Below are 12,573 nucleotides of genomic sequence, written 5' to 3'. Positions count from 1 at the left end.
ATAACATGCACCTTTTTACCCCCAAAAAGGGGGTGAAAATCTGGGTGTGTCTTATACGACAAATGTAGCCCCGCCCACCCGCTGGCTCCCACCCTTCAGACATTTTTGGGCAGTTCCAGGCAGCGGGGATCTGGGTCGGGCACAGTCTGAGGAACAACCCTCTTTGGGACGGTCTGGGGGGGGGCATCTGCCCAACAGCTTCAGGGAACAAGGCGGGCCCCACAGTTTGCGGCAGGTCACCCCTCTGGCCGCCCAGCAAGCAGCTTAGGGCAGACAGTGGTTGCAATGATGCCAAAGGAAAGCGTTTTTGGGTGGCAGACCCACAATCCCCTTCCCGATTCCAAACATGGGGTGTGCAGAGGCAAAAAAAGTGCATCGCGTTTCAGGCGGCGGATCTGGCCAGGAGGAAAAAGAAGGTGAGTCTGCTGAGAAGGAGGACGGGGGCATGCAGCTCTGCAATGGGAAGAAAAACATTTTCATGCAGCAGCGCTGCAATCCCCTCCCCAAATCCAAAACGGTTCCCAGTTCCCCACTGCACATTGCAGGGGAAGTGGCCGCCTGCTGCCTGAAATGTGGCTCTGAGAATTGTATTGGGGAATCCAGGCAGCAGTGGCTGGAAAGGAGGGACATTTCACTTTAGGAGCTCCCATTCAGCTCGCTCGGCTCCTGGGTGCGGAGAGGGCTTAGGCAGCAGCAGCGGCATCTCCTCACATTGCTGGGGAGTGAAGTCATTGCGACCATTGTCTGCCCTAAGCTGCCTGCTGGGCAGCCAGAGGGGTGACCTGCCACAAACCGTGGGGCCTGCCTTGTTTTCCCCGAAGCTGCCGGGCAGTTTTTCCCCCCAGACCGTCCCAAAGAGGTTTGTTCCTCAGGCTGTGCTCTTTCCCTCCCCCCAGAGCATGCGAGGGAAAGTGAGTAGTCCCTGCAGATCGCAGGAACACCCTGATAAGTTTTCTGGAAAAGAACTTATCAGTAATCAACACCCTCTTTCCCAGCCGAGTCTCTGAGGCACCTCTCGCTTGCAGGAGGAGGAGGAGGGCGGCGTAAAGCAGCGCCACCTTAAATGCTGGTAGGCAGAGGTAGAATTCTTGTTTTCTTGTTTTCCTCCCCCAAAATTAAGATACGTCTTATACTCCGATGCATCTTATACTCCAAAAAATACGGTAGGTATATTTGAATTATTTATAAAATTAATAAATGTGAAATAAAAATGAAGATATGTTAATAAGTATTAAATTTTCTATAATCTGGCTTCACTTTCTCTGTTAACTATAGAAATCTTAATAGGATCAATTTAGCTATTGTTTCCCTGTTCAAACATACCATCTTAAATTATGCATTAGAAATGCACATTTATGTATATTTGCTTTAAAAATAATTAAACTGTACAAATGGGGCTTCCACTGTAAAGTTTCAGCCAGCCATTTGGGATAACTCTTATGGGAAAAGCAATCTCTTTTTAATTTTGTTTGTTCTATTTTGTTTTGTAAAACAAATCAAACCAACACCTCACCAACCATTCTAGACCCATTTTTGTTCAGTTCTGATTATGATAGTATCTACTTTTGAGGGGGTGTGGGGGGGTCAGTGAAGAAGTGGGATACTTCTGCAATTTTCAAGACTTCCCCAAATCTTGTGCTTAGATAGTAAATTTTGAGTAATGAGTTTGCTATTCGTACTTCAAAAAGAGAACAGACTTTATCATCACAATTTATGTTAATGCCCACCATTTGCTTAGTTTAAAACCAGCTGGACCTTCAAATTGTTTTGTTTGTTCAATATTCTCTTTCCTTGTTAATCTTTTTTTTCCACCCAGAAGAAAACAAATCTGGAGTTTTCCAATATTCTGGATATTGTATTTCAGAGCTTTTCCTGTGTGGTCTTACCAGACTTTTATTTTAGTACTATTATGGTCTCCTATTACAATCTGTAGCACAAATCAGTTTAAGAATTATGTTTTCCTTTAGTAAATAGTGAAATTAGTGGCAACCTGATTTTGACTGCCTTTCAAGAAGAAGGACTTCCTTGTTTGATTAAAGAAAGGGAAACAAAACAAACAAACTGAAACAACCAACCCCCAAAGCAGGCCTTTCCAACCTAGCGGTTTCAGGATGTTTTGGAACAGCAACTGACACAATTTCCAGCATTTGAGGAGACAGCTTGGGAGAGACTGAGCCAAAGTTTCAAATTTCCAGGCTCTGTGCAGACTTCTGTTTCTTTTTATGGCGAGATCTTACCTTTACAAAGGTTTGATAAGTAAAAAAATATAGCCTTAAAAAGGAGGAGAATCAAGTACTTCTTTTTTCTTTCTCCCTTTCCTTCTTCCTGCACCTTAGGTGGCATGCAGAAATCTAACAGTTAGGAAGAAAACATGGAATCCTCTCCAAATAGCAGCCATACATTTTATGGCACTTGTACTTAGCCCCATAAACTCAGTCTCCATAAGAATTTTGTCACTTACAGAATGGGAAAACTCTGCTCAGATGATAACTTGTTGGGAGGTACCGCAAAGGCAAACTTATTCTATCAACACTATACAATTCTACTCAGAGGTGGGTTTCAGCAGGTTCTGACCAGTTCTGGAGAACTGGTAGCGGAAAGTTTGAGTAGTTCAGAGAACCGGTAAATACCACCTCTGACTGGCTCCGCCCCCATCTATTCTCTGCCTCCTGAGTCCCAGCTAATCAGGAGGAAATGGGGATTTTGCAGTAACCTTCCCCTGGAGTGGGGAGGGGATGGAGATTTTACAGTATCCTTCCCCTCCCATGTCCACCAAGCCACACCCACCAAGCTATGCCACGCCCACCAAGCTACACCCACAGAACCTGTAGTAACAAAATTTGAAATCCACCACTGATTCTGCTAATTCAGAAGCCTTTGTAGGCCATATTGAAGGGTTGACATTAGTTGTATAGAATACTTTTGTCTCATTTTTGACGGGACCCAGAAGGTGATGACATGAAATCACTGCTGCCTTTGAGGAATCCAGAGATTCCACCTTGTATCCATGCTGTTCAACATACACCTCAAGCTACTGGAGTTTGGCTATACAAATGGATAATGCTCCATTGGATCTTTTATTTTCACTTCGACTTAAGGATACAATAAATGTACCACTGCTAGCTGTCTATCTGGTACCCACGAGAGACTGAATGGGTTAAACAAACTTTTAATCCTGATAAAATAGAGTTATTCTTGAATAAATGTGCTAGAACAAATATCTCAGGTTTAAGTGTGCTACTCTTCTTGGAGAAATTGCACTATTCTAAAACATCACACTCATGATGTGGTGATTGTCTTTGCTGAGATCTGTTTACCAGATGTGCAAGTAATATTATTGGGAAAGAATGCTTTTTCACAATGTGACTTGCCATCATTCTTGTCATATCCAACTGAGTTCTTGATACATTCAGATTGCATGATTATAATACACTCAGAAAGGAGTTGCCCTTAAAATAAATACAGAAATTGCAATTGCTAGAAAATGGAATGGATACTATAGTGTTGAAACTATTTAACTGTGTTGCTTCTAATTTGTTTTTGGATTGCATTCAAAGTACATCTGTTAACCTTTAAAAAAGGCTTGCATACTAGATAGCTTCCCTACCCCAATGTTCCGGTCATAATCCATAAGTCTTAGGATACTAGATAGAAGTCAGAATATTACAACCTTCTATTTGGATATACCCAATTTCTGAAATGTTCTGCCAAGAAAGATCCTTCAGTTCATTGAAGCCACACCAGAGGGTTCAGTACTTTAGTCCCCACCTAATGTTTTTCCTTCCATTCCATCAGCCAAAAATAAGGAATTTGGAGAGCTGGCCAATAAAAACCTGTTCTTTAAAAGTTTTAACAAACTGCAAACTTTATTTGAGCCTCGATTATTTCTTATGGAATCCTGTTGTTTATTATTAGAGTTATCACAGCTCAGCTGTAAGACTTCTTTTCTGTAACTCTAGAGGTATATAAATTTTAGATCTTTGCTATTAAGTAGTAGCCATCTATATTTTTGCAGTAAAGGTATTGTACCACTATTATTAATCTGGATTTTTAAGATTGATGCACAAGAAAGAGATTAAAGTTACTGCTGATTTTCTTGTTTGTTTCCTTTTATGTAAGAAGATACAACTTTCAGAATAAATACAATACATACTGTTTCATGGCAATAAGCCTCAGTGTATTTGCTGAAATTATACTCTAGTATGGTAAAATATATATAGTACAGAGCTGGAGTAACATTGTTTTAGTTCATTCTTGAAAGGAAAAAAAGGAAATTTTTTATGATTTGTACCCTCCAAAGGATTCATAAGCAAGTTGCTGGAAGAACAGATTAAACATAAATAAGTCTTTGAAACCATAACAAATCTATTCAGGCAGAAAGAATATTTGATTGTTTCTACATAACAAAGATTGGCTTAGGACACTAAATAGGTGCTTGGTTAGAAGAAATAAAATTACTCATTCTAAAATTCAATAGAATTAATTTCACCATCCTACAAAGTATTATATTAATATAATGGAGATTTTAAAAATGTTGCACAGCAAAATGCAAATCAACTATTACAGAAGGAGTCATGCTACTCCTTAACAAAAGCAAATGTTTCTAATAATTAAAATTAATAAATATTAATGTAATTATGAGAAATGGCAAATGCCAATTTTCCTATTTTACCATTAGTTATTTACTTTTTAATGCATTTATCATTATGGCATAAAAGTTCTTGTAATTTGAAAATTAATGTGAATTAGGATCATTGTGTTAGTATGCTAAGTTTTATAGAGTCATTTGCTTAAAACAATTTAACATATTGCTATTATTCAATAAAAGTGGGAAGAACAACAAATACAGTTTTTCTTCGGAGTTGGTGAAAGATATGTAGGAAATGTACCAATTTTTGTTTGTAATATAACATGCTTTTCTTAAATAACACTTTGTAAACTTAGATAACAGAGACCAGATGCTGTTTTCCAGACATCAATTTTACAAGCATTTCTAAAAATCTAATAATAAATGTGAAGTCTTAAAATTATAGCGTTTATGGGCGAGGTAAACACAGTTCTGTGTTGATTCAATCTGACAGTTGGAAATTCAACTGAGCCAAATACTCAAAGCATCCCTCAACTTATGGGACTATCCAATTGATAAGCTAACAAACAACACTACCTAACTACCAGTACTCTGGCATGGTACATTATGTACTGCTGGAGGAGAACAGTATTACAGTGATACTGTACCTGAAATGTCACAGAACAAACTATTAAATGCAGTACATGTATAAGGAAGGCAATGTACTATATCTCCATATACGGAACTAAGTGTTGGAAATTCACAAATATATGTTGTTACAGTAGAGACACATTTTATTGTGTTACGTCATGAATATAAATAAATTAAAATGTCTTTTATTTTTATAAAAGTATAACTATTACCAATACATCTAATGTAGATAGTTTTTAAATTATCAACAATGAATGATCATTCATTTGCATTTTGAAATAGTCTTTGTAAATTAGTGCTTCATATAATGGATTGACATTTTAATTATTAGTGTCCCAATGCACTGAATTATATCAATTATGAATAAAGATTTTTGATAGTATTATAGATTGTATAATAGAGTGGTATGCAGTAACATTTTGACTAGGATTATTAAAACTCTCTACAATATTTACTACTGAAAGACAACACTCCACAATTCTTCATGCTAAATACCTCCATACATATAAATTGCAATATGAGCCATTCTGAACTGTTGCCAATTGAGATAACATAGAAGGCTTAAAGCCTTAAAGAGTGAATAAACAAATTGAATGTAAGTTAATATTATGCCAAAATCTATTTTGCAATTTCCCAAAGTTTTACTTCTCCTATGAAAGAGACTTTGCTTTCTTATATTATTCTTAGTGTACTTTACATTTCTTCCAAATTTCTCTTGGTAGTGCTTTTGCAATAGAAATGGTATTGTAGCTTTCAGTTATACATCTTTCTGAAGTGTCCTTAGTGCTCAAATGTCCAATCTGAAAGGAGGAACTTCCTCATGATGTTCTCCTTTGAGATTTAATTGACACCCAAGAAAACAGAAAGTATATTTTGTTGTTAGTCATGTCCGACCCATTGTGACCCCATGGACAACGCTCCTCCAGGCTTTCCTGTCCTCTACCATCCTCTGGAGTTAATTTAAGCTCATGCCTACTGCTTCGGTGACTCCATCCAGCCACCTCGTTCTCTGTCGTCCCTTTCTTCTTTTGTCCTCAGTCGTTCCCAGCATTAGGCACTTCTCCAGTGAGTCCTTCCTTCTCATTAGGTGTCCCCCTAATTACTTGGTTAAAAAAATAAGTACAGAACACCATGCCTATAAAGATTTCACTCCCTTTTTTTCCTCTTTTGAAGGAAATTTTAGAAGCAATATCTCTTTCATCAGATCGAATGGCTCTGATCAGCGGTGAAATTTGGCCGGATCTATCCGGCTCGGGCAAACCAATAGCGTCAGCAGCGGGAGGCTCCGCCCACCCACCAGGACATCATTACATCCCATTTTTTATCCTCTGTGCATGCGCAGAAGGCTCTGCGCATGTGCAGAAGAGGTGCACACGAGCGTAGCACAAGCGTGTGTGTGCGCGCGCTCACATTCCTGAACTGGTAGTGAAGGTAAGTGCATTTCACCGCTGGCTCTGATGGAACAAAACAGAGAAGTATTCTGCACAACGCTATCATTAATCTTAATTGACTTTCCTTATCAAAAGATACTTTATTTGTTTAGCTTACATCTCACCATCTGGCACTACCTTCTCAAAATACTAGGAAGAAAATCTAGTGACAAATCCCATACACAAACTAATTCAGATAAGTGACACTTATTTCAAAATTGATAAATCATATGCAACATTAGCCAGGTGATTTTTTTCCCCCTTAATGCAGAGGAATCTCTCCTTCTCCCCTGCTGTATCTCTGGACTTCTCACAATTGATGGATTAACTGGGCTTTATTCTTCCACTGGATGCTAATCCACCAGTTGATGAACACCAATGGCTATAAACAATGTATTTTAATATGTCAATATTTAGGTCATTGTTATTGGATGAATTACAATTTAAGTCATGTGTCTGTCACTGTAATATCTTGGCAGGTAGACATAGAGCTAACTATATACTCAGGCTTTTTTATTAATAAATACAACTATGGAAAGATACGGAAAGAAAATATTAAATCTGAGTTATGTAACTCACTTTTCAGACATGAAGACAGTTGTAGAAGAACATTACATAAGTAAACTTTGAGAACAGAACAAAATGCAGCAGAAGTTGAAAAGATTCTTAAGATTAACAAAGCACAGGACAATTTTAACAGAATCTTGGGCTAGGAAAAGGAAAATTAAAAACTGTCAGTACTGTTTTAAATATTAAATCTTTTAATACTGTTTAAAGGGCAAAGCATAAGCACTGCTAGGATTTTATAAACAAATGAAAGAATAAAACCAAAGAATGCAGATGATATTTGCCAAACCTTCAAGTATCAGTACTGCGACAACATTAACAGTGTATTTAATTTTGCTCTGGATTTACTTACGCAAAACCTGGAGAGTATGATGCGTTTTTAGAGTTATGATATATAGGGAATATGTTTAAAAATTGTTGATCTTATAATTTCTGGCATTTTTTTTTTCTTATTCTATGGCATGTCTTCACCAACATGATCAGGTTCAACAGCTGCTTCAGACAGGCAATCATTTATTAAAATCTTGTTCAGACTTTATGTCAGAGCTAGGCAAGTAAACTTGTGTGTGTGTGTGTGGGGAGAATTTGGAGAACATGTCAGAACTGGGCAGTGGTAGTGGTGGTGTAGGGAAGATGGTCAATTCACAATGTTAGTCAGCACCAGTCACCTTTTACTAAACAGCCAACTCAGCGGTGAAATCCAGATGGATCTATCTGGCTCACGCGAACCTGTAGCGCCGGCGGCAGGAGGCTCCACCCACCCACCAGGACGTCAATACACCCCATTTTTTATCCTCTGCACATGCACAGAAGGCTCTGTGCATACGTAGAATAGGCATGCATACTCACACTCCCGAACCGGTAGTGAAGGTAAGTGCATTTCACCGCTGAGCCAACAGGTGAAAATGTTCCATTCTTTTCAAGTTCTCCCAAATGCTCTCTGCCATGTTGTTGTTTCATAGGGTAAGTGGGCATACAGTTTGCCAAAGCAAAGGGCTACAATCATTCACTGTTTTTATTTTCTGAGAATGATACCTATATATGGAGGTTAAATCATGAATAAAAATGATTTAGAGAGTGGGGCTTTGCTTTGCAAAATACTAATTTCTAATTACTGTAAAAATGCTAATTAGGTAAATCCGGAAGTCTTGAAAATTCCAAGGGAGGTATCCCCAAATCCAAAGTTTGCCTACACCTGATAGATAAATATATTTATAAGTCAGTTCCCATGGATCTTTCCTTGTTTATTCTAATGAATAACTTTTTGCACTGATCTGAATTTTATTTGGCCTTTGAAATTGGTTGCCTTTTGTTTTTGGTTCCCACAGCATGCATCAGTACCTACCTGCCTCAGCTGATTTCTGAAATGCTCAATAGGTTCAGGTATGCTTAATAAATAGATGGGAGGCTACCAGAAACACCCAAGGCTGTAGACTAAAGCAGGATTAAATCTCATCAAAATCAGTAGGACTTATTTCTGAGTATAGGAGGAATATGTATACTGAGTATGTATAGGATTGTTGCTGTAAATTTTTCCAATCCATTACTGCCAGTATATAGCTATAGAAAGTACACCAAGATAGTATTGGAAAGTAAGTGTTTAACATCATGCAAGCCAAGAGGCCTACCTCCAATAATAGTAGAACTACAGCAGGAAAAAAAATATGGCTGAAAGAACAGTGTTTGGAGATATTGATGCATTGCAGATTCTAATGGCATTCCAAAAAATGTTTAAAATATGATCTCAAACTTTAGGGAGATAAAATTATCATTTCCCCTGATACAAAATATATTAACTGAAAAAAAGAAAAACATGGGTATAAGACATGTTTACCAGTTTATTATTTGGAAGTAGGAACATATATTATTTACAAATATGGGAAAGATTGAAATTGTGTATCAGTTCCATTGAATCACATTAATTAGAATGATCTTCAAATTTTACACCAGCACAGCTACTACTTTGAATTGTTGCAAATGCAGTGACTAGAAGCTATTATGGAAAAAAACAATTTGACAGATGTGGACATAGGTTTACATAAACTATAACATTAAACTATCCAATGTATTGAAAACAGATTAAACATATTCAAAATTAGAAAAGAAGTAGATTATTGGCCAAACTCATACAAAGTGGAAAATGAAACCAGCAATTTGGATTTGTCCATAAAGCAAGGTTTGCTGAACCCACTTTCTGTATCTTTTGCAAAGGTGGAATAACGTACAAAGATACCAATGCCAGCAAACCAGATATGAGTTTGACAGTGCCTCCCCTTAGATAGATCAAGATTTGTATATGTCTCATCCTGAAATAGAAAAACACAGGCTAGGTTTACATATTACACTAAATCACATAGTATACTTTGTTAAATTATAATTTAATGCAATTATGACATTTATTCAATAAACTAAGCCATGACTTAAGAGGTTATGAGAACCGGATTACTGAAGCATTTTATTCAGTTATTATAAAGAGATCCTATTTGCCTGACCATTGCATAGTGTCATACATTGAATCTTGTAAAGTACATGACCTATCCACCTAAGTACAGGAAGTTGTCAACTTACAACAGTTTGTTTATTGCCTGATCAAAGTTACAATGGCACTGAAAAAGTGACATATGACTGTTTTTCACACCTATGAGTCTTGCAGCCTCCCTATGGCCATGTGATCAAAATTCAGACAATTAAAATGGGAGAACTAGCTGACATGCCTGGCAAGACTATTACACAAAGTGTCCAGTTGGTGCTTTCCTGATACGTTGTCAATATAATTCTTAAACTTCCCAAGTCAGCATGAAGGCTGGGAAATGTGGACATTGTCCTGTCCATACATCTGGAAAGAATTGCATAGGGACGGAAACAGTGGGAGTTTATAGCACTACTGACCTTCTCCTCATAGAATAAGATGAGAGCACGGTTGCTATGCTCATAGTCTAAAGACTGCCAAATCCCAGCAAATTAATTATTGACCATATAGTACTGCTGAAAATCAGCAATGACAGTATTTGTAAAAATAAGGTTTCCAGAGTAAAAGCATGAAGAATGGCTGACTCGCTTCTCATAAAATCTAGGCGGGATTAGAGAAAATCTGAAACCTTCTCCTTTTAATTTTAAGCATTATTATATTTGGGACAAATGAAATCTAAGCTAGTGCTGTGTCCATAAGAATAAATTTGAAAAGGAATCTCACGAGACTAGACAAAGAGTTCTGCAGTGATTTTATGGTATTCTTATACTTTTGGTCTAATAGTGAATTTACTGTGTATTCTATTTTAGCTGACTCAGAAAAAGTAAAATATTAAATATATCAATTTTCAAGGCCATAAAATGTGCAATAAGTATTTTATGGCATGTTGTAAATTAGGAGATGTAATGTCCTAATTTGTATTTTGGTCCTGACTTTTAAAAATAGGCGGAACAATACTTTTGCATAAAACCTGTCAGGAAAACATTACGCACATTTCTGTCAATGCATACACAGTAACTCAAGAGCTAATGCGTATGAAAGCTGTTGGCTGCATTATTAACTTTAGAGTGATTAGCATGCATCATTTTATAAAAACAGAAGGGCCACTTCAGTCTGTTCCTTTTGCATAAGAATTATATCAGTTATGGCTTCCTACTTGTAGATCACCTGGCATTATTATTGCCTTTTGGCTCCAGGCTGAAATTTTGTCCTTTCCCATGACATATCATATTTTAAGAGTGGCTAGATAATACATTGTATTTGGATAGCTGTTTTGAATTCCCACAACTTATGCTATATTTTATTGTATTCACAACAGAGTACATATTACCCATTAATTTTCTAACAGCATTTATATATCTTAAAATGTCTACTTCTTTAATAAACATTCTACTAAGGGACACAGATTATTCCAAGGAATGGTTATCTAGATAGTCCTGATCTATCTGGAGAGCTATGCCAAATACCAACTGCTACATTACCAGCTTTCCTGCCATGAGGAGCGGAGCTACTTACAGCACTACTTTGACCTCTTATCAATTTGACCCCCAAGGAATGTCATCCTTGAATTTTCTTGTATTTAGTGCCTAACTGAAGAATAACGAAGCAACTGAGAAGGGCAATTTAATCCCCCAAGGCAACCAAAATAATTTAATATAATGGCCCTACATATGGCACCTTTATTCATCCCCACTGATACTCTTTACGGACCCCTAAACAGTGGAGATGTTGTATAATGATACTTATATCTAGATATAGATATGTAGCTATAGATAAAAGAAAAATCTAATCCAAGTAACTATCATCCAATCAGCATCCTAAATATGCTAAGTACTTATTTTTTAAAAAATTGACTGAATAATTTGATAAAAAGGTTAACAAACAAATAAGGAAGGAACAAGATGATTTTATATAAGGTTACTCAACTGCTATCTGGCCAATTGCCCTACACTGTTTGGCAGAGAAATATTCCAGCTCCCTTCAAAATTATCTTGTCCTACCTTCATTGATCTTTTGATTCAATTTCCCATGAGGTTATGAAGGAAATTAGTAGCTTGCACAACATTGTTATGCAATTCATAACGATGCTCCTTGAGAATTATTCATGTATGTGAAATGCAAGGTTAATAACAACTTGACATTCTCACTCCAAAGGGGTTAAGAGGGCTACATTCTGGCTTCTCTAATGTTTGTGTCAACAGCATTACTCTGGCAGTTGCAAAGTGTGAATTCCACTCTCCAATTCTGGCCCATAACAACAGTTTTCATTCTCTTATATGTTGATGACCACCATAATATTACGGGTAATCCAAATATAACTTTTATGAAGAACTCAGGTGCAAGCAAGATGAAGTAATGATGAAAAACTTAAAATTAAATATTCAACATTGAATAATAAATATATTTATATACATATAAATATATATATACAGTATATACTCACAACATGAGCAAAAGAAAAAAAAAGCTATCAATTCAGTAATCAGACTGGCAGTTTATAAGAACAATAACTGTTTCCCTGCAGCAATCCAATTATTTAAAGTTGAAGTATTAACTCTTCTTCTATATTGAGCACACTTTTGCACTTATAAAGATTTAATTCTTTTGGAAGCAATCCAGTCTAAATTTATGAGAACCATGCTCCATGTTTCCAAATCAATAGCAAATGTATTTATTTGACTAAAATTTAATTACTTATTTGTTGAAGCACGTATGACTCTCCATGTATGAATCAATGGATGAAGTAATTGTTTGAGGAAGTCCTTGGCACAGCTTATCTTGCTTGATAGATACCATTTCTCTGCAAAGAAGTGCATGACCTCTGACTGTTCATTGACCATGAACTTTCAACTCATACTTTACTTTTACTGGGCACAGATAAAGCTGTG

Source organism: Pantherophis guttatus, chromosome 1 (assembly GCF_059756535.1).
Source record: "Pantherophis guttatus breed Tessera chromosome 1, ASM5975653v1, whole genome shotgun sequence".
Classification (NCBI taxonomy): Eukaryota; Metazoa; Chordata; class Lepidosauria; order Squamata; family Colubridae; genus Pantherophis; species Pantherophis guttatus.
This window is presented reverse-complemented; position numbering follows the sequence as displayed.